Here is a 21,318-nt window from a genome sequence, read left to right as displayed (position 1 = left end):
GATCCAACTCTCTGTAACCACTGCACCACTAAGCTGCCTCTAATGGAGTGGAATATTATTACACCCTGAGAAATTACAATAATCAGGAATTCAGAGAAGCATAATATTTGTATTAACTGTTATAAAGGAAGCAGAACCAGAACATATATGTATGTGCTTGGGCATATATATATGTGTGTGTGTGTTACAATCATGTAGAGGCAAACCACATTGAAAAACCACTAACTTGGCATTAACTATAAAGACAAGTCTTGGCCCTGGAGAACCAATAATAAACCATATTTACCCTCCTCTCAGAAGAAAAGTGGGAAGCTATGGGTGTAGATCAGAACGTTGCATCTGTCAGATGTGTTACTGTGTTGGCTGGGTTTTTTTCATGTTATAAGGGAGAGAGCATGGTTGACTTAAAAATTAAAGACATCAATAAACTTAAAAAGAAAAGCAAGGTATTCTTTTGAATGAATAAAAGCTTCTCTCTCAACCTTCTTTGCTTTCCTTGGAAAACTGTTTCTTTACAGAGGGGGCAAAAGTAGGCTTCAGCACAGCCCTAATAGAAATAATCACAAATCCCAGCTAGCAGAGTCAAAATGAATGAGGTTTAAAAAAAAATTAGCTCCACCCACAGATAAGCAAGCAATCATGTTGCTTAACATTATATATCTATAACTCAAATCTCTGTATTCAAATCTGGATACTATTTTCATTGCTTTAAAATATTTAGAATAGGTTTAAACGTGAAGAACCAGAATTTGCCAATAATCTCCGCTTGCTTCTTTTTGGTTTATCAGAAGCACATTTTTAATTATGTCTACTGAAATAAGTGCTATAAACCCCCATTCCCTCTAAATGTATTTTCTATGATCACACATTAATTAATCACATTATCATAAGTACAATAATTATTACAATATTTATAGCTAGAATTTTTATAAAGACAACTAGGTGGTACAGGGGATAGAATGCTGGGTCTGGAAGCAGGCAGACCTAAATTCAAATCCAGGCTCAGACATTTACTACCTGTATGACCCTGGGCAAGTCACTTAACCTCTGTCTACCTCAGTTTCCTCAATTGTAAAATGGGAGAGCATCTACCTCTCAGGAATTATTGTGAGGATCAAATGAGATAATATTTGTAAAGTACTTAGCAAGTGTCTGCTACATGTTAGGTTTTTAATAAACTCCTGTTCCCTTCCCTTAAGGTTTGCAAAGAATTTACAAATGTTATCTCATTTGATCCTCACAACCCTGAGACATAGGTGCAATTATTTTCCTCATTCCCAATAGGTTAGGAGTTCAGTCCTTCTCCACTCTTTATATTAATAAGAAATCCAGACAGTTTGCAGATGGTTTTACTTCCTAGGGGACATCTCAGGGACTCCCAAGAGGAGACCTTATTGCCACTGTTGGGGTCCACTGAGACTCTCAGCACCAGAACTTCTAAAGCACCAAAGGGTTGGCGTGACTTCTCTGGATGGGACCTGCAGCTGGAAGAGAATGTCTCTTGCTTCTGCTTTTATCATGGATGTATCAACTGGTAAAGCTGAGACACAACTGAATGGAAAGACTTTTAGACCCTAACCCTACATTTTGCCACCCTTAATCACTGCCACTTTTGGAGTTCACCTTATTCATAGGCATGCATAGAGCATGGGTCAAATATACTGGTACATCCTGGGTTGAACATTATCATCAGCCCTTCCTCTTCACCTCAACTCCGTAACCCTTCTTACTCATAGAGAAATGGCAATGCTTGACCTTGGGTGTGCCAGGACATCAACCCTACAAGGGTGGCCATAATCTCCTTTCTCTCTCCTTAGTCAACCTGATGGCCTCCCACTCACAGGGACTCACAATACTGATTGGATTTAAAGCAGACACCTCAGTAGCTTAGCCCATAGCAGCTAAGAACTCTGGAGTTCAAGCCATCTGCCAACCTTAACCTCTCCAATAGCAGGGATTACAGATGCCACCACACCTTGCCCACCATTCTTTCAAAACTTCTGCTTCTCACTAGTCAGTGTTCCTGGGACTATCTTATTAGGTTGTATATGGTAGAGAGGGAAGACACCATTCCATGAGGACTACACACAGTCTTTGGGAAATATAATTCACCAAGGAGTGCATATCAATCCCACATAAAAATACTACTGAGTCAAACCATAGTCAGATAATCACTAGCACTAAGTGCCTATTATGTGCCAAGCATTGTGTTAAGTAGTGGGAATACAAAAATAGGCAAAATGAAATACCTTCTCTCAAGAAGTTCACAGTCTACTGTGGGAGACAACATGAAAATGGCTTTGGACACATGATATATACAGGATAAATTAGGAGTGATGTCAGAGAGGTCAGTAAAATTTAAGAGGTCTAGGAAAGGCTTCTTTCCTAGATGGGATTTTAGCTGAGGCTTAAAGCATGCCAGAGAATGTAGGAGGCAGAGTTGAGGAGGGGGGAGAATTATAGGCAGGGGGACAGATGGTGAAAATACTAGGAAGTAAGGAAATGGAGTGCCATGTATAAGGTACAGCACCAGAACAAACCCCATGCTCTCCACTTCTTGGCCTTCTGCTAAAATCATGTCTAATCTTAGCACTCCCTGAAGCTAGCCATTACAATTTTATAATCCCAATTTGTTTAGCATGCATTTGTTTTAGCTACATTTCTAAAAACAGAAATATGTCATCTCCAAGACAGTTCAATGTGCCCTCTCAGCTTCCCAGGAAGTATGGTTGCCTTGCCAATTGTGTGTGGAGGGCACATATTTTTAAAGTCTGTATCATAAGGGTGCATTTGTTATAGAGTGAAAGAAAACTTAGCAGAAACATCATGGATATCACAAAGATCCAAAGCAAAGGAAGTAGAATTCTTGACAAAAATTAACAAAAAGGGCATAATAGCAGAATTTAGAGAATTTAAACAAATTAATTCATACTTCATTTGAAGGTAAGTTTTTAGAGATCATAAATAAGGAAGGAAGGAATAAATCCAGGGAGCTTTTGAGGAACAACCAGAGACATTCTGGGTATACAGATTTCAACAGAAATCTCTACCATGCATCTCCAGAACCAAAGAGGGCACTATGAACACTCTTAAAAACTAATGCTGACTATCACTATACTTCCTACCCTTCTCTCAAAGACCCACATTGACTGTATTATGGCACCTCAAGCTATAAATGCCATACACTTTCTTCTCCCACGTCCTTATTTTGTTGATTAAAACCACCACTGGTTTACTGAAATTGGGATCCAGATGGTTCATTCAGCCTCAAACCACACCCTAAAGGATGAAGGGCCTTTGATCCAGGCTACAAAAGAGCTTCTCCTTGGGCAGATCCTTATCAAACCATTTCAAAGGACTCCTTGCTTTTGAACAGCAGGTGAAGTTCCCAATCCTCTCTTGGTGACCATTCTCCCTTAAAACTTCAGGACACATTAGCTTAGTTTTAATTAATCTTCTCTACCTTTATAGAGTCAAGAGCTTACGGGTTTTCCCCTCTGGTCCTCATACTGTTAATGAGAGAAGGGTTTGTTCATCAGAAGCATTAGTAATAGAAAATGCATACAGATCAAGGACACATCTGTGGACCTGTTTTTGCACGTTTTCTACCTGACTAACATAGTGTAACTCCAGTTGATTAAACATGTGTCTAGAGCATCCAGATGATACTTTGGTTGTTTCCATCGTTATTTGAAGACAAAATGGTACCCTACTGGTGGTATATGGCAGACGCATTGTCTTTTACAATAGGATTTTTTTTTCCTTTTTTGTGTCATGGATACCTTTGTCAGTCTGGTGAAGTTCTAAATCCCTTCTCAAAATAATGTTTTTAAACTCATAAAATCAAATATACAGGATTACCAAGGAAAATGATTATATTGCAAATCTATTATCAAAATAATTAAAATAACAAATTCAAAGTCCTCAGTTTAAGAATCCCTACTATAGGAGGTATATCCTATTTCTCTAATCTTTCACAGCCCAAAGTAGTAAGGTCTATTTGCTTTCTTAGCAGTAACAGCTGGCTCCCAGTAAGAGGTGGAACATGTGGACAGGGTGAACAGCCCCACAGAATGAGAGGGAAGCTCCTTGGAAATACTAGAATTACTAGAACTCTGGAGTATCCACTCTAATAAATTCATTACTATATATTTTCATGATTAAGTAAATCATGCTTATGTAAATATGCCTTAAATTTTGTAGAAAAAATGGAAAGGTTGTTTCAAAATAAAACTTTCAACCAAATGCCATATTTCAAGTCCACAACTTCCTGCTTTGTCATTGAGAAGACGGAATTTGTGTGGTTGGAGTGCAGCAGCCAGAATTCAGAAAAATTCTCTTTTGTTCCCAGGTAGTCAGCAGATCCAAGTAACTCAGATGTTCAATGTAGGGCAGCAAACGAGATAGATTATTGGGAAGAGAAGCTGATTAATCGGTGAAGTGGATCTTTGGAATTCTTTAGACTTGAAAAAAAAACCTAGAAATAAAGAGAACAATTTATACCACAACATCAACATTTTAAAAACTAATAATTTTGAAAGCCTTGAGAACTCCAATCAACTCAGTGATCAATCATGATTCTAAGGGACTAATAATGAAGAATATTACTCACCTTGACAAATAGGTAATGGACTAATGGACTAATATGCAGAATGATACATACATTTTGGGGACATAGTCTATGAGGACTTTTGCTTTTGCATGACTGTGCATTTGTTAAAAGATTTTCTTGGGCATTTCTCCCCTCGCTCTTGTGCTCGTCCTGCTTTCTCGGGTATCTGGTTCTTCCCTGTCGGCATCCGTCTCGGACGTGGAAGGGCCGCGCTCGTGAGCCATGTTGAAGGCCGTGTGTGTTCTGAAGGGGCCCCGTCCAAGGCACTGTCCACTTCGAGCAGAAGCAGGCTGGGGACCCTGTGGAAATCAAAGGAAACATTACAGGATTGGCTGAAGGAGATCATGGATTTCATGTCCATGAGTTTGGTGATAACACTCAAGGATGTATCAGTGCAGGTGCTCACTATAATCCTCATTCCAAAAAACATGGTGGACCAGATGATGTTGAAAGGCATGTTGGAGACCTTGGCAATGTGACTGCAGACAAAGATGGTGTGGCAAAAGTGGATATCACAGATAAGCTAATTCAGCTTACGGAACCAATGTCTATCATTGGCCGTACTATGGTGGTCCATGAGAAAGCTGATGACTTGGGCAAAGGGGGAAATGAAGAGAGTGAAAAGACGGGAAATGCTGGACCTTGCCTGGCTTGTGGCATAACTGGGATTGCTAAGTAAACCATTTTCCTAGGATATAGCTCAGGTACCTAGGAACACAAAGATGTGGATGATTACATGTAGAAACATACTTGGCAAGACCATTAAACACTAATCTTAAGTCAAAGCTTGTGTGAAACTAATTGCTTTGTTCAAATGTCTCCAGTGCAGATTTGTATAAAAATTTCATACAGCCTATGATTAAAATGCAGCAGTGACTGTGGAGTATCGTTTCTGGGAATTTAAAAAAAAAAAAAAAAGATTTTCTTTTCTTTTTGGGGGTGTGGGGGAAGAGAGATAGAAGGTAGAAAATACTCAAAATAGGAAAAAACTAAAATGTAATTAAAAAGAAATATATTTTTTTTAAATCTACTGCTCCTCCTTCTATCAACCTCACTGTCCAACCAACTGAGCCCTTCTAAAGGCAAAATAAAACACTATCACTGGCAAAGATTGTGTAGCAAAAAGATCTCTGCCTTCCTCTTTACCCAGGCCCTCAGGCCACCAAAACCCTATCAAGACAATCAGCAGGGGAAAGAGCTATAACCTCTACAAGAAGAAAAAAAAAATGCATGCACACAGCACTGATGAATCTGCATTATGAGCATTTACTCTTTCACTTTCTTAAATCTGGAAAATCAACCAGGCTACAAATCAAATCCCAATTTGAACTTCCAAAGTGTAAACTGCTCACATCAAAAGTTTAACAATCAGTTCTCTCAAGCTAGTTCTAGCCAGCTGACTCCAGCACAAGTCTTCTTGGATGAAACGGGAATCAACTTTAACTCTTCCATTCATTTAGAGAACCACCAGGCCATACAGCAAGTCCTACCATTTCATCCTAAGGTTCATTGAGCCTTATCATCAATACTTCCTTTATGTCCTCCAGATCCCTCTTAGGCATTGTCATCTGACCCACTAATATGCCTTTAGAATTTCTGAGCTTTCTCAGCACCCCATTTAGTTGAATTCTTTAACATATCGTCTCCCCAATTTGAGCATGGATTTCTTGAATACAAATGATGCGGTAGTAGGACCTGGACCCCTGAAATGAAAAGACCATGTCTTTGAAAGAAGTGCAGTCCCAAAATTTTCCCACACATTTCAGCAACCAGATGGAGAGTCCAGTGATCTGGGCTGCTGAAATATGCAGGAAAATTCAGGAACTAGGCTGCTTTCAAAGACATGATCTTTTGTTTTTAGGGGTCCAGGTCCCATCACAAGGACTGTTTCATTTTTTCTATTTATATCCCCAGCACTTAGAATAGGGCTTGCCACGAAGAATATGACTGACAAATGGTTTTTCATTCCTTTCTCCCTACCTAACCTTCTCCTTTCTCTCCATCCCCTCTCTCCCATTCTTTTTTTTTTCTTTCCTATTGAGATAGCTGCCACGGTAGCTAGGCTCCTGCTCTGCTTGGCACACTGTATAAAACAGTCATGGAGATCATGGGAAGATGCATCACACCCAGCCCCAGGCAATTATTATTATTATATTAGCTTCATAGAGAAGACAAACAGTGGAAAATCACTGTTTTCATCTCCCTACAACTGAATCACAAGGAACAGCTAGAACTCCTTCCTAAAGGCATATGCTTTCATCCTCCATGAGTACTACAAAAGCAGAAAATGAATCAAAGAAGAAGAGAGGCCACTAATACTCTAAAATTTTCCATTGCTATTGTAAGGGACTATGGACAAAAAAGAAACTGTCCTGGATCCTCAGTATTTGTTCATAAGTCCCCATCTCCACTCCTTCAACATCCGACAAACATTTATAAAATGCCTACTATGTGCAAACCCGTCAATATGCATTTATTGAGGGCCCTGTTTTGTGATAGAGGAGATAAAATGTTAGCTACATTCAGTCTCTGCCCCCAGGGATCTCACCACTCATGATGAGCAAAGTAGTCTTTTCCAGTGATGCCCTTTGCCTGAAATGCAACCCCTACTCTCCTTCTCCTACCCAAGTCATATTAATCCTTCAAGGCTCTACTGAAGTCCAGTGTCCTACAAGGAACAAGCCTTCCCTGTTAGTGCCATGAAATTAGTACAATTGTTTTCTAATCCTTTTTCTATGTTGATCTGTTCTCCCTGACTAGACCTCGAACTCTTTTGGAGAGGATAGTATTCTGTCTTTTTTTTTAATCTCCTTCATAGCACCTAGCACTTTGTTTGGCACATGATAGGTATTTGATAAATACTTCTGGTTGACTGGTTTATTGATTAATCTGTTTGACTCAATCACCTTTTTGTAAAAGGACTCAGTTCCATAGAACCACCATCCCAGAGAAGATGTATTTAGCAAACTTTTCACATGTTTGATCTTTGTGGATCACAAATTTAGAGCTAGAGGAGACCTCAGGGGTCATTTAGTACAGGCCTCCTCCTCTCATTTTTAAAAGTAAGAAAACTGATCATCACGGAAGTAAAACATGCCAAAGGTCACTCAAGTAGAGTTCTAGCCTTTGAACACACTTCCTCTGATGAATGATCACATCATTTCTGCAAGTATTATCCTGGACATCTTCATTCCCATCACCACCACCAAAAAAAAAAAAGAAGTTATCTAAAATGAGAAGAAGAAAAAAAGAATTCTGGTTTAAAAAAAAAGTCATGCAAAATTGCCAGGAACAGAGTAAATGAAAACAGACCTCCAATAAAGTATAACACATAGAAACTTTCAATCACCCAGTGTGCAAGTATGATGTCCAGAACCTCTCTGCAGGACCTCCTGACAAATTAAGAGCTCTTTAGAAAGTCAGAGGGTTTTTGTCATATGAGAAAACACTGGCAAAGTCACATTACAAGAATTCTGAACAACATGTAGAAATCCAGCTAACAGAATGAATCCCAGAGGACAATAAACAGCCTATCAAGAGTAAAAAAAGTACTTATGATGTGCCAGTGGTCCAACAATTTTAACTGTGAGATTACCTTCCATTTAAACTGTATCTATCTTGTATGTACAATTTTTTCTGTGCATGCCCTCTGACTCATTAGGATGTTAGCTCCTTGAGGGTTAGGACTGTTAGAAACAAAAGAAATCTTCGTTCAGGCTATGCCCTGATTAATAAGCAAACTCAGAAAGAGAAAGTTAAAAAGGAGTTTAAATCAGCATGACAAGGCAATAAGCATTGGGTGGGCCCACCTCGTGACTGGAGCATGCTATCATAAGAAGATGGGATTATAGAGCATGTACATCCTGCCATCTTATGCAGGCTGGCTGCCACCTACTCAAAGCTTTAAGCAAAGTTTTGAAATGGAGTTAATGGGGTGATGAGACCTGGACCCCTAAAAGGAAAAGACCATGTCTTTGAAAGCAGCCCAGTCCCTGAATTGATCTGGGCTGCTGGAATGTGTAGGAAAATTCAGGGACTGGGCTGCTTTCAAAGACATAGTCTTTTACTTTTAGAGGTCCAGGTTCCATTACCTCATCAGAGTCACCCACACTGACTCAGCACAAATAGCTGACCACATTTTCACCTTTCTTTGTGTCCACAACATTTATCATAGTGCCTGACGTGCGCGTAATAAGCACTTACTAAATATTATTGACTGACCAACAGAGAAGGAGAAAGTGAACATAGGATTGGTCATCCCAGATCCCCAGCACTTATCACAGTGTCTGACACACAGTAGGCACTTTATAAATATTTGTTGCTGACTGACTAGGTCTGCAGGTCCCTTTTTAGGAAAGACAACAAATTCAAAGGCTAATATGAGAGAAAGAATTATACTGATCTGAGTGAACGCCAGACAAATGCAAAGGGTTCAGTCATTGATGGGTGATTCCAGTGCGTAAAGAAGCCTAGTCTTCATATGTCTGTCAGTACACCAAAAAGTTGACCCAAACTGAAAAACCATCATCCAATTAGTGAAGGAATGAGAAAAGTAGCCAACTCATTAATCTAACTATTGAGAAACTCAGTTAGCGAAGAAAGGGAAAAAAGAATTATCTAAATGTTAAGTTGTGAAGTAGAAATTAGGAGTCTCTATTAGAATCTATAAAACTTCCTATCTGACTTTTATGATTTCTCTTTGAGGTCAAGAGAAGGCAAATGGAATTTCAAAAATCTAAATCTTCCTACTTAACATTCCAAATAATCTTCACAGTTAACCCCAGGTAGTTATCTCCTTCTGACACCACAAATGCTCACTGAAAAATTAAAATTAGAATCGATGCAAAGGGTACTCAATATGTAAAACAATTTCAGTCTTTTCTTTTTTTTGCATGAAGTTTCATTTAAACAGTTAGGAATAAAAAGAAAAGACAGACCTTTGTTCTCCTCATTTCACAATCCTACAAATGGCCTCTTGGCCAAAATAGCTTCTCTAATCTTTAAGTTTTAATTAGCTACCCACAATTCATAGAATATCAGGAATTAAAATGCTGATACCTCATTCTCCTGAGAAATGGCACACAATTAACCTCTTTTTTCTGGTCAAAGACTGAAATTGAGAAAGGGTAATGACAAAGTTAATCCATTCTCATGGCAAGGGCTACAATGGAACTGGGAAATAGCATAAGACCTGGCGTCAAAGAAGAGGAGCAGTCCTAAAATGGTCCAGAAATTATGGATCATTTCCTTGTAGGCTTTTTTTATTCATGGCAAGTTTTATCACAAAACTATACTGGGCACCAAATATCTTATAAAAATGTCAAATGATTCATGGGAACTAATCTACCTATGATCCTTTCTTCCCCTCTCAGAAAACTGAGATGTATGTAGGGTTTAAATCAGGTCAGAGGAACATAAGATGAATCAGACACAGAAATAAAAGAATGGGAAATGGATTCCGTCCTGGTAGGATCAGAGGAGAAGCAAAATCTTTCTTTCGTACTAAAGCTTGCATGGAGTTGTTGGATTTACATCTTTTTAAAACAGTGGTTCAAAGATTCTTCCTTTTGGTAATCAAAGGGAACATATTTATTTTAATAAGATTAATATAATCTTAGTTCATAAGAGTAACAAGTGTGAGGGAGAATAAGTAGACAAAGTAAAGAACTGGTACCCACAAAATGTGTGTGTGTGTGTATGTGTGTATGTGTATAAATTCTCTGAAGTATTGGGAGCTCCTCTATGGGAGGATTTATTGACTTGTCTAAGTCAAAATCAAGATAGAATTTAGGTCCTCTTTCTCCAAATCCAGTCCTCTTTCCAAAATGATTTGATATTCATTAGAGTTCAGTAATCTGTAAATGTGCATATTCAATTGTCAAACATATCATAAAATACTTTCAGAACCTGCCTAATAGGTATTATTAGTAATTGTCAGTCTCAGTGTTTTACCCCTTCCTTTTTATAAACAACTCCCAATTCTCATTCTTCCTATTTCCTTTTCTTTATCCTTCTTCCATTCAATCAAACATGCATTTATTAAGCATCTATTTTGTGCCTAGCATTGTACTAGACATTACAGATACAAAGAATGAAATAATAGCTATTCTCAGGGAAATTGTGTTCTAATAGGAAACATGATCAATATATATGTAAGTATATATCAAATAAATATAAAAGGAATAAATACAAAAAAAACCCAAGATATTAAAATACTTGGTAGCTAGGAAAGGAGGGCTTTACCAAAACTGGGGTGACTAGGAAGTCTTCATGTTGAAAGTAATATTTAAGCAACATCTCAAAGGAAAAGAGAGATTCTCTGAGGCAGAAGTGAGGAGAAAAGAGCATCCCTGGCATGGAGGTTAGACAGTACAAATGCACAAGACTGGAGGAGGTGGAGGACCACATGTGAGAAACAGAGAGAAAGTTTGGCAGTTCTATAGAATTCTGGAGGAATAAGGGAGAAATGTCTGGCGAGATGGGCAGCTGGATGGCTCAGTGGATAGAGTGCTGGGCCCAGAGTTGAGAAGACTCATCTTTGTGAGTTCAAATCTGGCTTCAGACACTTACTAGTCATGTGACCCGGAGCAAGTCACTGAACCCTGTTTGCCTCAGATTCATTATCTCTAAAATGAGATGGAGAAGAAAATGGCAAACCACTCCAGTATCTTTGCTAAGAAAACCCAAGATGGGGTCAGGAAGAATTAGATACAGCTGAAAAGACTAAACAACTACAAATGTCCAATGAGACTGAAAAGACAGTTTGGGAGACAGGCTTTCAAGGACTTTAAAAGCTAAATGGGGAAGGAGAAAGAACCATACTTTATGCTTTAGACGAAAATAATAAGCCTTTTGGAGTTTACAGAGTAGAGGAATGACTGTCAAAATTTTTAAGAAAAATAACTTGGGCAGCATTTGAGAGAATGAACTGGAGTAGGGAGAGTCTTAAAACAGAGAATTTTTTTGGAGACTATATGAATAATCTAGGTACGAAATGAGAGGGACAGAACTGAAGTGGTTAATGTATGAGAAGAGAGAATATAAATTTTGTATTTGAATTTTGTTGGATACAAAAGATGTTGTGGAGGTAGAGAAAGCAAGAATTGGCAACTGATTGGTATATGTAGAGTGGAGGAGACTGAAGAATGAAGAGTAAGACAGAGGTTGCCAATGTGAGAGGCTGAAAGGACGCTGGGACCATCAACATAAAAAAAAGAAGAAGTTTGGGAAAGGGATGGGTTTGGGGAGAATAATAAGAAGTTCTGCTTTGCACATGTTAGGTTTGAAATTCAAAGACATCCAGTGTGAAATATCCAGCCAGCAATTGGTAATGTAGGGCTGGATTTAAGGAAGATACTAGAGCTAGATACATGAGATTTGTGAGCTATTGGCATTTGTTCCCCACTCTTTGGTGACTCTGTGGACCATATTGTCCACGGGTTTTTTTTTGGCAAAGATACTAGAGTGATTTGCCATTTCCTTTTCCAGTGGATTAAGGCAAACAGGGTTAAGTGACGTGCCCAGGGTCCCATAGCTAGTAAGTTTCTGAGATGAGATGTGAATACAGATCTTCCTAACTCCAGGTCCAATGCTCTATCCACTGAGCCATCTAGCTGCCCAAGCCATTGGCATAGAGATGATAATCATGCCCCTGGATAAGGGTTTTCGGTGAATGCCAAGGTTAGGAGTCTGTTATAATCCACAAGATTCATTTCACTTGCTCCCATAGGAGATGCTTCCTGCTCCCTTTAGCCTTTCCTCATTATTCTAATGGTATATGCTTTCTCCCTTCTCAAATTACATGGGTAACCATTTTATCTCCCTAGCAGAATTTAACTCTCTAAGGATAGTGACTATTTTTCCTTTTGTCTTTTTTGCATTCCTAGCACATAGAATACCTTGCACGTAGTAAGCACTTGATAAGGAATGATTAAATAGAACTGAATTAAAATGAATGATCATCCTGGCCATACATATAATGTCCTGTCATGAACTGATGAGTCACTCTGTTGTCTGGACCAGATGATTCAACATTGCATGAAACTGTTCAGCGAAAAAGCTCTGGAGTCCCTGGGGGCCACCAGAAGATCCAAAAATCACTCTACTCAGAAGACCTCCCAAGTACATACACAGAAGACCAAACAATTCTAGGCTCCACCTGCACAGCCTATTAATACAGCAAGGATGACTGAACTGATAATTGGTGGATTAAGGGAAATGTTTCCATTATTCCAACATGTTTCTATTTGTGTTAGGCTGTCAGATTTACCTTATTAGCTCTCCAAACTCAGATGCTTAACTCAGTCCTTAATCTCCCGGTTACATCTGGAAGCTTTGCTAAATCTGTATATCTGGCAAGTTACTTCAGCCTCAGATTTTAAAATAACAGCAAGAAAAACACCTTGAGCAATTTGAAAATGAGGGAGGGCTGTTGCTGTTGCTTTGGTGCTTGTTAGAAAGTTTTTCGAAGATGTCAGCATTATAATAGATGCCCAGTGGAAGGCATAGACTCGACCCCTTCAGGCTTCTCACCTGAATTAACCTGTTAGTGCTCAGGCAGATCCTGTCCCCTGACAGACTTCAGTCTGTCTTTCTCTTTACTGCATAAATGATTTTCTGGACAGAGGACTACATATGACCTTCCTTTTGCAGTGCCACCAAAGGATTCCAACTCTCTTCTCCATCAAGTCAAGTCAACAAGTATTTATTAAGTGATCCCTAATGCACCAGAAATTGTGCAAAGAACTGGGAGCGCAAAGACTGGCCAAAAAACCCCAAAACAAAACAAGATCCTGATCTGAAGGAGTTCACAGTCTAATACAGGAACAACATGTAAATAAGTATGTACAAACAAGATAAATACAGAATAAATTGGAAATAATTGAGAGAAGGATGGCACTAACCTTAAGGGGGGTCAACTAAGTCTATTTTTGAAAAAGGTGGCATTTTATCTGTGAATTAAAGGGAGCCAGGGAGGCCAAGAGATGGAGATGAGGAGAGAGAGAATTCAATGCAAGAGTATAGCCAGTGAAAAATGGACAGAGTTAAATGACACTGTTGTGTAGGAGGAATAGCAAAAGGGCCAATGGCCTTGGAATCCAGAGTAAGTGGAGAATATGAGGTATGAAAAGACTAGAGAGGTAGGAAGGAGTCAAGTTATAAAGGGCTTTAAACACCAGAGAATTTTCTATTTGATCCTGGAAGGGAGAGATTACATTTTATTGAATATGAGAGTGACATGGTCAAACCTGAGCTTTGGGAAAATCAATATGACAGCTGAGTGGAAAATGTACTGGGCTGAAGAGGGATTTTGAGGCAGAGAGACCACCCAGGAAGCTATTGTAATAGTTCAGGCATGAGTTAATGAGGTGCTGCACCAAGGTGATGGCCATATCACAGGAGAGAAGGGGGTATATAGGAGAGATGTCGCAAAGGTTGAATTGACAGGATTTGGCTACACGTTGGATATGGGGTGTGAAAGATAGTGAGGAGCTGAAGATGACATCTAGGTTAGCTAACTAGCAAGATAGTGAAGCCCTCAACAGTAATAGGAAAATGTGGAGGAGCGAAGAGCTAGAGAAAAGGGTCAGGGAGGGATAATGAGTTCAATTTGGGATACTCTGGACATTCTCCAATCTATTCTGCTTTGAAGCCAGGATCTTCCTTCTCCTTCAACAGATGACAGTCATTTTCATTTTGATCTATACCATTTAGACTTCATTAAAAAAAATGTTGTTCTGATTCCTTTCAGTTAAAGAATGCTCCAAGTCAATAATAATAAGAGAAATGCAAAACAAAACTCTGAGGTTTCACCTCACACCAAGGAAATTGGCAAAGATACCAAAAGATGTGAATAGTCACTGTTTGAAGGCTTGTGGAAGTATGATCACACTAATGAACTAATGATAGAACTGGGAATTGGTCCAGTCATTCTGTAAAGATCCTTGGAATTATGCGGATAAATGGATAAAATATACATAACCTATGAGTCAGAGATTACACAACTGGTCATTTATCCCAAGGATAGCCCCAAACACAACAGAACATTTATAACAGCGCTATTTGTAGTAGCAAAGACCCAGAAACAAAGCAGATGCTCATCCAGTAGGGAATGTGTTAATAAGTTGTGATGCATCAACATAACAATGCTATTATATTACAAAGACTGAAAGAAGAATGGAAAGACACATGAACTGATGCAAAGTAAAGTAAGCAGAAACAGGGAATCAACACTATTATTGCAATGGTATAAATGGAAAAAACAAAAAAAAAATATCAGAACCACATGTTACACAATTATATTAATCAAACTGGACCCCGAAGAAAAAATATGAAAAAGCACCTCCCTCAGCTTCATTGCAAGGATGTAAGACCATGAGAGTCAAACACTGTATATAAAGTCAGATTTTTTTCAATATCTTTCGTAATTTTGTGAACTGTCTGTCTCTCCCCCTCCCCAACTGCCTTTGATTTTGTTTTGTTTTAATGAGGGATGGCTCCTCAAAAGTAGGAGGGATGATACCATGGTAAAAATATGGAATGTAATCACAAATGATATCAATCAAAAATTTTTTAAGAGAATAGTAGTCCAATGAGGTACAGTGAAAAAAAATAGAATATGTAAAATGCATCTTCCCAGTCTATAACATAAAGCCATAACAAGGTAGTCCATGAAATTAATCCATCAACATAAACATAGATATCTTGTCTAGGCAGTGCAGATTGATAGCAAACTGACACCTGGAAATGTTAAAAGAATGACAGGAAGTCTTCTAGCTCCTTGGGTGGATTCTCTTTGGAGAATTTATGGAAAGGCACAGAAAAGTATCGCACAAGACTAGAAGTCATAGGGGAGCTATATTCTACATCAATGAAGCTTATTCATGCCAGTGATATTTAAGATGCATCATCAAACTGTCAAAGTGAAGCTCTTGGATATCATTAGTCTACCCGCTAGCCCAGCTGGAACAATGTCACCCTGTGCTTTTACAAAAGCCTCTTCCCATAGATATCTATGGTACAGTTTAAATGAAATTCCTATGGATATTCAAAACCTTTTAGAAAGACAATGTCAACATTTATTTGGAACACAAATATCTCCAACTCTATTTCTGGAATGTCTCCTCCAAAATCTGTCATTTGTGAGGAAGAAGGTGTTTTGCCAAAAAGGGCATACATGAAACCAGGAGAAAGAATAATTCAAGATGAACTATAAGATTATACTAAAATGTAAAGTAGAGAGAACAAAGTTCTTGAAGAGGTTAGTCAGTGGGAACGTAGAAGGTAGCATTTGGCATAGGCATTGAAGGACATGCAGGATTTGAGATTTACCACACACAAAATGCTTAAACTATGAAATGTACAACTATGTAATACTCTCCATACCCTATTTTCTCTTTATTTATAAGGCTATACTTATCACTGTGTTTAGAAAGGAACTATTTCTGCCCTGCTATATAGCACCATCATTCTTGCCTGTTCCAAAATTAAGCCTACTTAACAGCTACAGGATAGGACCAACTAGCCTTAAATGCTATAAAACATAAATCAATTAATTAACTAATAACTACTTCTGGAATAAGACATGACACTTGAGGCTTAGATAAGTTATGGACATAATATAATATCAATTTTAGAATATTTCATGGCGTTCTGCTCAGTTAAAGTAAGTAACTAGTATTGCTGGAGCGTAACTGCCTATGTATATGCTACGTGAACAATCATCTATGATTTAAACATTACAACATAGATTTACACCTTTTTTAAAAAATTCAGTACAAAAAATGTTAACAGGACAAGGAATGTGGATCTTTGACTAGATTTTTTTCTTGGTATGAAAAAAATTGCTCCATTCTAGTCACTTAACCCTGTTTGTCTCAGTTTCCTCATCTGTAAAATGAGCTGAGAAGGAAATGATGAACCACTCCAGTATCTTTACCAAAACAATCCCAAATGGGGTCTACGGATACAACTAAAATGATCAAACAACAATCACCTAAGAATTATGGAGTAGACTGTCATAAACCCTGAGTTACTTATGTAAGGAATAGGAAGAAATGTGAATTTGAATAAAGATGACCTAGGAGATCAAGGAGTGAAACGATTAGAGAACAGGTCCTCTCTCACTGCCCTAAGAACTCGGTGTTGAGGAAAGAAGAATATAACCACCTTTAGCACTCTTTCTGGAACTAAGTGGCCCTCCCTATAGTGGAAGGCAGACAGAAAAGCATGGACAACAACCCTAAAGGCTTTGTAGATAACAAGAAGCAGCTTGTCGTGGGATTCAGATACCAAAGGCTCTCTCTAACTGTCTCCTCCATGTGTCTAACTTAGGTGAAAGGTTGGTTGCACTTTCTTCTTAAAAGCATAACTTTTTCTATCTGCACCCCCATTGTTTAGCACAGCATTTTATACATAGTAAGTACTTCATTCATTGAGCACAGAATCACGGAACTAAAAGCAACATTGAGAGAATGGTAGAATCTTAGTGCTCAGAGGGAGCTTAGAGACTGTTGAATACAAATGGTCAATCTGTCATTTTACAGATGAGCCAGAGCCAGAGATGTAAAACCAAGGGCACTTGGCTACTAAATAAAGGGGCCAAGACTTAAACCAGTGTTTCCTTATTCCTACTCCAATACTCTCTACCCTCTGCAATAGACTGCCTTTGCATCTGGTTCAGTCTTCAGTTTCCATGCAAATGAATGTATGAAACTACTCAGATTGGGAATTTTTCTATTATCTTAACTCATTCCAATACCTTATCCCAATTTTTCTCCAGTGCATTCTTGCAGCATATTTTAGCATGAAGGGGGAAAAAAGGCATGTGAGAAATTTAATCCACATTCAGGTAGAACTAAGCTCCCTTAGACCCCTTACTTTCCCAAGGATCATTGCTTGCTAATGAGTCCCTAATCGGAGGAATTTGGGGCAGTTATGGGTTATATTTGGATAGACAGGAATCTTTCTTTAAATCATACCTATTCTAATTAACTATAAAGCCAAGGCCTAGAAAAGGGCAAGGGAAAGGAAAATTTGTAACCCTGGCCCCAAGAATGAAGGTTTTTCAAAGGCAAGCCCTTCTGGAAAAATAGGAAATCCCAGCAGATTGGCAGAGAGAGTCCCCAAAAGAATCCTCAAATTCCTGTTGCATGGTGGGTCATAGTATCTTTCAAAAGTATCACTGTTACAGTGGAGTCAAGATGGTGGAGTGAGGGGTCACAACCGCCAAACTTCCCCCCCAAATCTCTCCTACTAAATGACCCCCCAAATGAATTCTGAGAAAAAGTCAACAAAAAGTGACAGTAGGCAATTCAAAACTTTAAATAAAAATGTTAAACTTTTTTTAAAGTCACAGTGAGTCATTTTTAGAGACTAAGACAGTTTGGGAAGACAAAAGAGAAGTCTGTGAATTTGGGGATTAGGGGGAAAGGATTGACTTGGAGTGCCACAGAAGCAGCACTGGCTGTGAGCCTTGGAGACCACAATTGTCGGAGCATCAGTGGGAACACTGAGATTGTCCAGTGCACAGGGACAGGAAGAGGACCGAGCATCTGGTCAGAAAGAGATTTCAGGGGACCCCTATGCTAAGCATTGGGAGCAAGACTGGGTGCCATTCAGCAGCTTTGAAGCCTATTACCCAGTTCCAGGGTAGAGAGGGAGGATTGAAGTCACAAGGGAGAGAGCTCCTACCTGAGTAAAGACTAGAGTGCAGACCAGGAGGGCAGTGACCAGACCTGTCCCCAGATCACACCACCTTGGAAGCAACAAAAACCTTTAGGCCCCCAAACTGAACTAAAGAAGCTCAGACCAGCCTAATTCTAACATGGAGTCCAAAGTAAAGAAATAGGCTGGAAAATGAGAAAAACAATCAAAAAAGGACCTTTTTTAAGGAAAGCTTAAGATGCAAACTCAGAAGACAATGACTTGGAAAATATCTACAAGCAGAACCTCAAAGAAAAATGCAGACTAGACATAAGAACAACAAGAATTGCTAGAAAAGCTATATATAGAAAGAGAAAGGAGACAAAAAACTGTAAATAAAAGGTATCATTACTATTATTATTTCTTAAATTTCTTCAGAAAATAAAAAATGAAAATATTATCCTTCTAGAATAGTTAAATCTTGATTATTCATAAATGGTTTATCTTTTTTATGGATCATTAGTGGCAAATACTCAATCCTTTACTGACTTTCTCCTCTGTTGATCATATATCCAAGTAATTTTTGACAGTACCTAGTGCGTACATAAATAAGAGGCACAGGAGATAGAGTGCTGGACCTGAAGTCAGAAATACCTGAGTCCACAACTAGCTTCAGTCATTTACCTTAGGCAAATCACTTAACCTCTGTTTGCCTCAGTTTCTTCATCTGTAAAATGGAAATGATAATAACATATCTACTTCCCAGGGTTGTTGAGAGGACCACATGAGATAATTGTAAAATGATTAACACAGTTCTTGGCACATATCAGGCACTGAATAAATATTTGTTCCCTTCCCCAAATGCTTGTGTAAAAAAATATTCATTGCACCTCATTTTGTGATGGCAAAAATTGGAAATTGAGAGATGCCCATCAGTTGGGGAATAGCTGAACAAGTTGTGGCATGTGATTGTGATAGATTGTTGTTGTGCTATAAGAAATGAGAAGGAGGGTGCTTTCAGAAAAACCTGGAAACACATGAAGTTATGCAAAGTGAAATGAGCAGAACCAGGAGATCACTGTATACAGCAACAGCAATATTTTTCAATGAAGAATTGTGAATGACTTAGTTATCCTCAGCCATACAATGATCCAAGACAAATCTGAAGTACTAACGATAAAAATGCTATCTACCTCCAGAGAAAGAACTAATGGAGTTTGAGTACAGATTGAAGCATACATTTTTAACTTTATTTGGGGGAGTAGTGTTTGGGTTTTGGCTTTTTTTTTTATTTGTCTTATCAATTAATCTGTGCCACTTATTCCTTTTCATAGCCTAGATAACTGAATTTTGATGATCCAATATAATTCAAAGCTATAATTAACAAATTCAAATGTATACTTTCTTACAGTCCTGGAACTGCCTGCCCTTTTCTCCTATAGCCACTCATCCCTTTGAAAATCTCAGTCCTAAATTATCCTCATTGTCTCCTTTCTCATTTTTTTAATGGCTAGATCTTCTCAGCTCCTACCTGTGCTGCTGAACACCATTCAAGAAAAATCACACAACAGCGCTGAACTGTCTCCACTATAAATTTCTGTGCAGTCATTAATGCTGTGCAGCAATCCTCTTACTCCTTTACATATTTCTCCCAGTTTCTCTTTCAAATCTTCTCTCTCTAGGATGCCCATCAATTGGGGAATGGTGAAACATACTGTGGCACATGACAAACATGGTGATTTCAGAAAAACCTAAGAAGACTTACATGAACTGATGCAAAGTGAAGTGAGCAGAACCAGGAGAACATTGTGCACAGTAAAAAGCAATATTGTACAATGATGAACTGAATTCTGACTTGGCTATTCTCAGAAATAGAATGATCTAAGTATTCTAAGGAATCCTAAAGGGTTCATGATGAAGAATGCTATCCACCCCCAGAGAAAGAACTGATACTATATGAAAACAGACTGAAGTATGCTATTTTTCTTTTTCATTCTTTCTTTCTTCCTTTCTTTTTTCTTCCTTCCTTTCTTCCTTTCATTTTTTAAATGTCTTCTTGTAAAAAATGACTAATATGGAAATGTTTTACATGATTGCACATGTATAACCTATATCAAATTGCTTACCATCTCAGAAAGCAGGAAGAGGAGGGAGAAAGGGATAGAATTTGAAATTCAAAACTTTTTTAAAGTTTAAAAAATTTTGTTTTAATATGTAATTGCAGAAAAAACAAATTTAAAAAAATCTTTCTTCAAGCTCCCTGTTCCCTCTTAAAGGAGCACTTTCATTCATAACCCTCTGTCACAACTTCCTCATCTCTCCAGTACTACACTTCAAAATCCCTCAAAATCATTCCCCATTTTCTTCTCTTTTGTTCCAGTTTTGAGGAATAGCCACTATAAATGGATGATGAACTAGAAACTAAAATTTGAAAAAGAGGAAGAGAGAAAGCTGAGATGCCTTTGGAAAATCATGTAGTTCTTTTAACAATCCCAAGCTTCTCCCTGAAACACACTCATCTTTTAATACCAATATTCATTTGATGGTGTTATATGGGGTAGTGAGTCATGAACTCGATAATGTGGGAAGAATTGAACATCGCCCAAAGGAGAAGGGACATATGCGTGGTGGACATGAGCAAGCCTGAAACCCATTACAAAAAATAATTACAAACAAAAAGGTGTGTAAAGGATGTCATCCAGGAAATGTATAAAAAGAAGATAGGACAGTCATATGGCAAAACTGAAAGATGAATGAAGACAGCCCAAGAACTCCTTTAATCCTGTCTGGGTGTCAAAGGAAAGTGAGGAAGTCCCATGTGGCAAGTGAGAAGCCACGAGAAGATGTACATAGTATGAACAGTAGTAGATTGCACTAGGTGGAGGGCATGTTGGTGTATGTTCAGTTCCCCTCACAGACTCTCCGCAACCAAGTAAATTTCAACTCTGTGGAAGGCTACTACTCCTTGGGTCCCCTTTTCATTTCTTTCTACCAAACCAGGATGCCCTCCCCTTCCCACTAAGAGATTCTAGGCAGATCCACTTCCCCTCCCTGACAGTTCA

At 38.5% G+C, this 21,318-nt stretch overlaps 1 pseudogene; it reads left to right on the top strand.

Annotated features, from left to right (window-relative positions):
• Positions 1-4,735: 4,735 nt before the first annotated feature.
• Positions 4,736-5,397, top strand: LOC140512764 (superoxide dismutase [Cu-Zn] pseudogene; annotated as a pseudogene).
• Positions 5,398-21,318: the final 15,921 nt, after the last annotated feature.

The sequence above is a fragment of the Notamacropus eugenii genome, chromosome 6 (genome assembly GCF_028372415.1).
Source record: "Notamacropus eugenii isolate mMacEug1 chromosome 6, mMacEug1.pri_v2, whole genome shotgun sequence".
Classification (NCBI taxonomy): Eukaryota; Metazoa; Chordata; class Mammalia; order Diprotodontia; family Macropodidae; genus Notamacropus; species Notamacropus eugenii.
The sequence above is the reverse complement of the archived record's forward strand: the minus strand, read 5'-3'. Positions and strand labels throughout refer to the sequence as shown.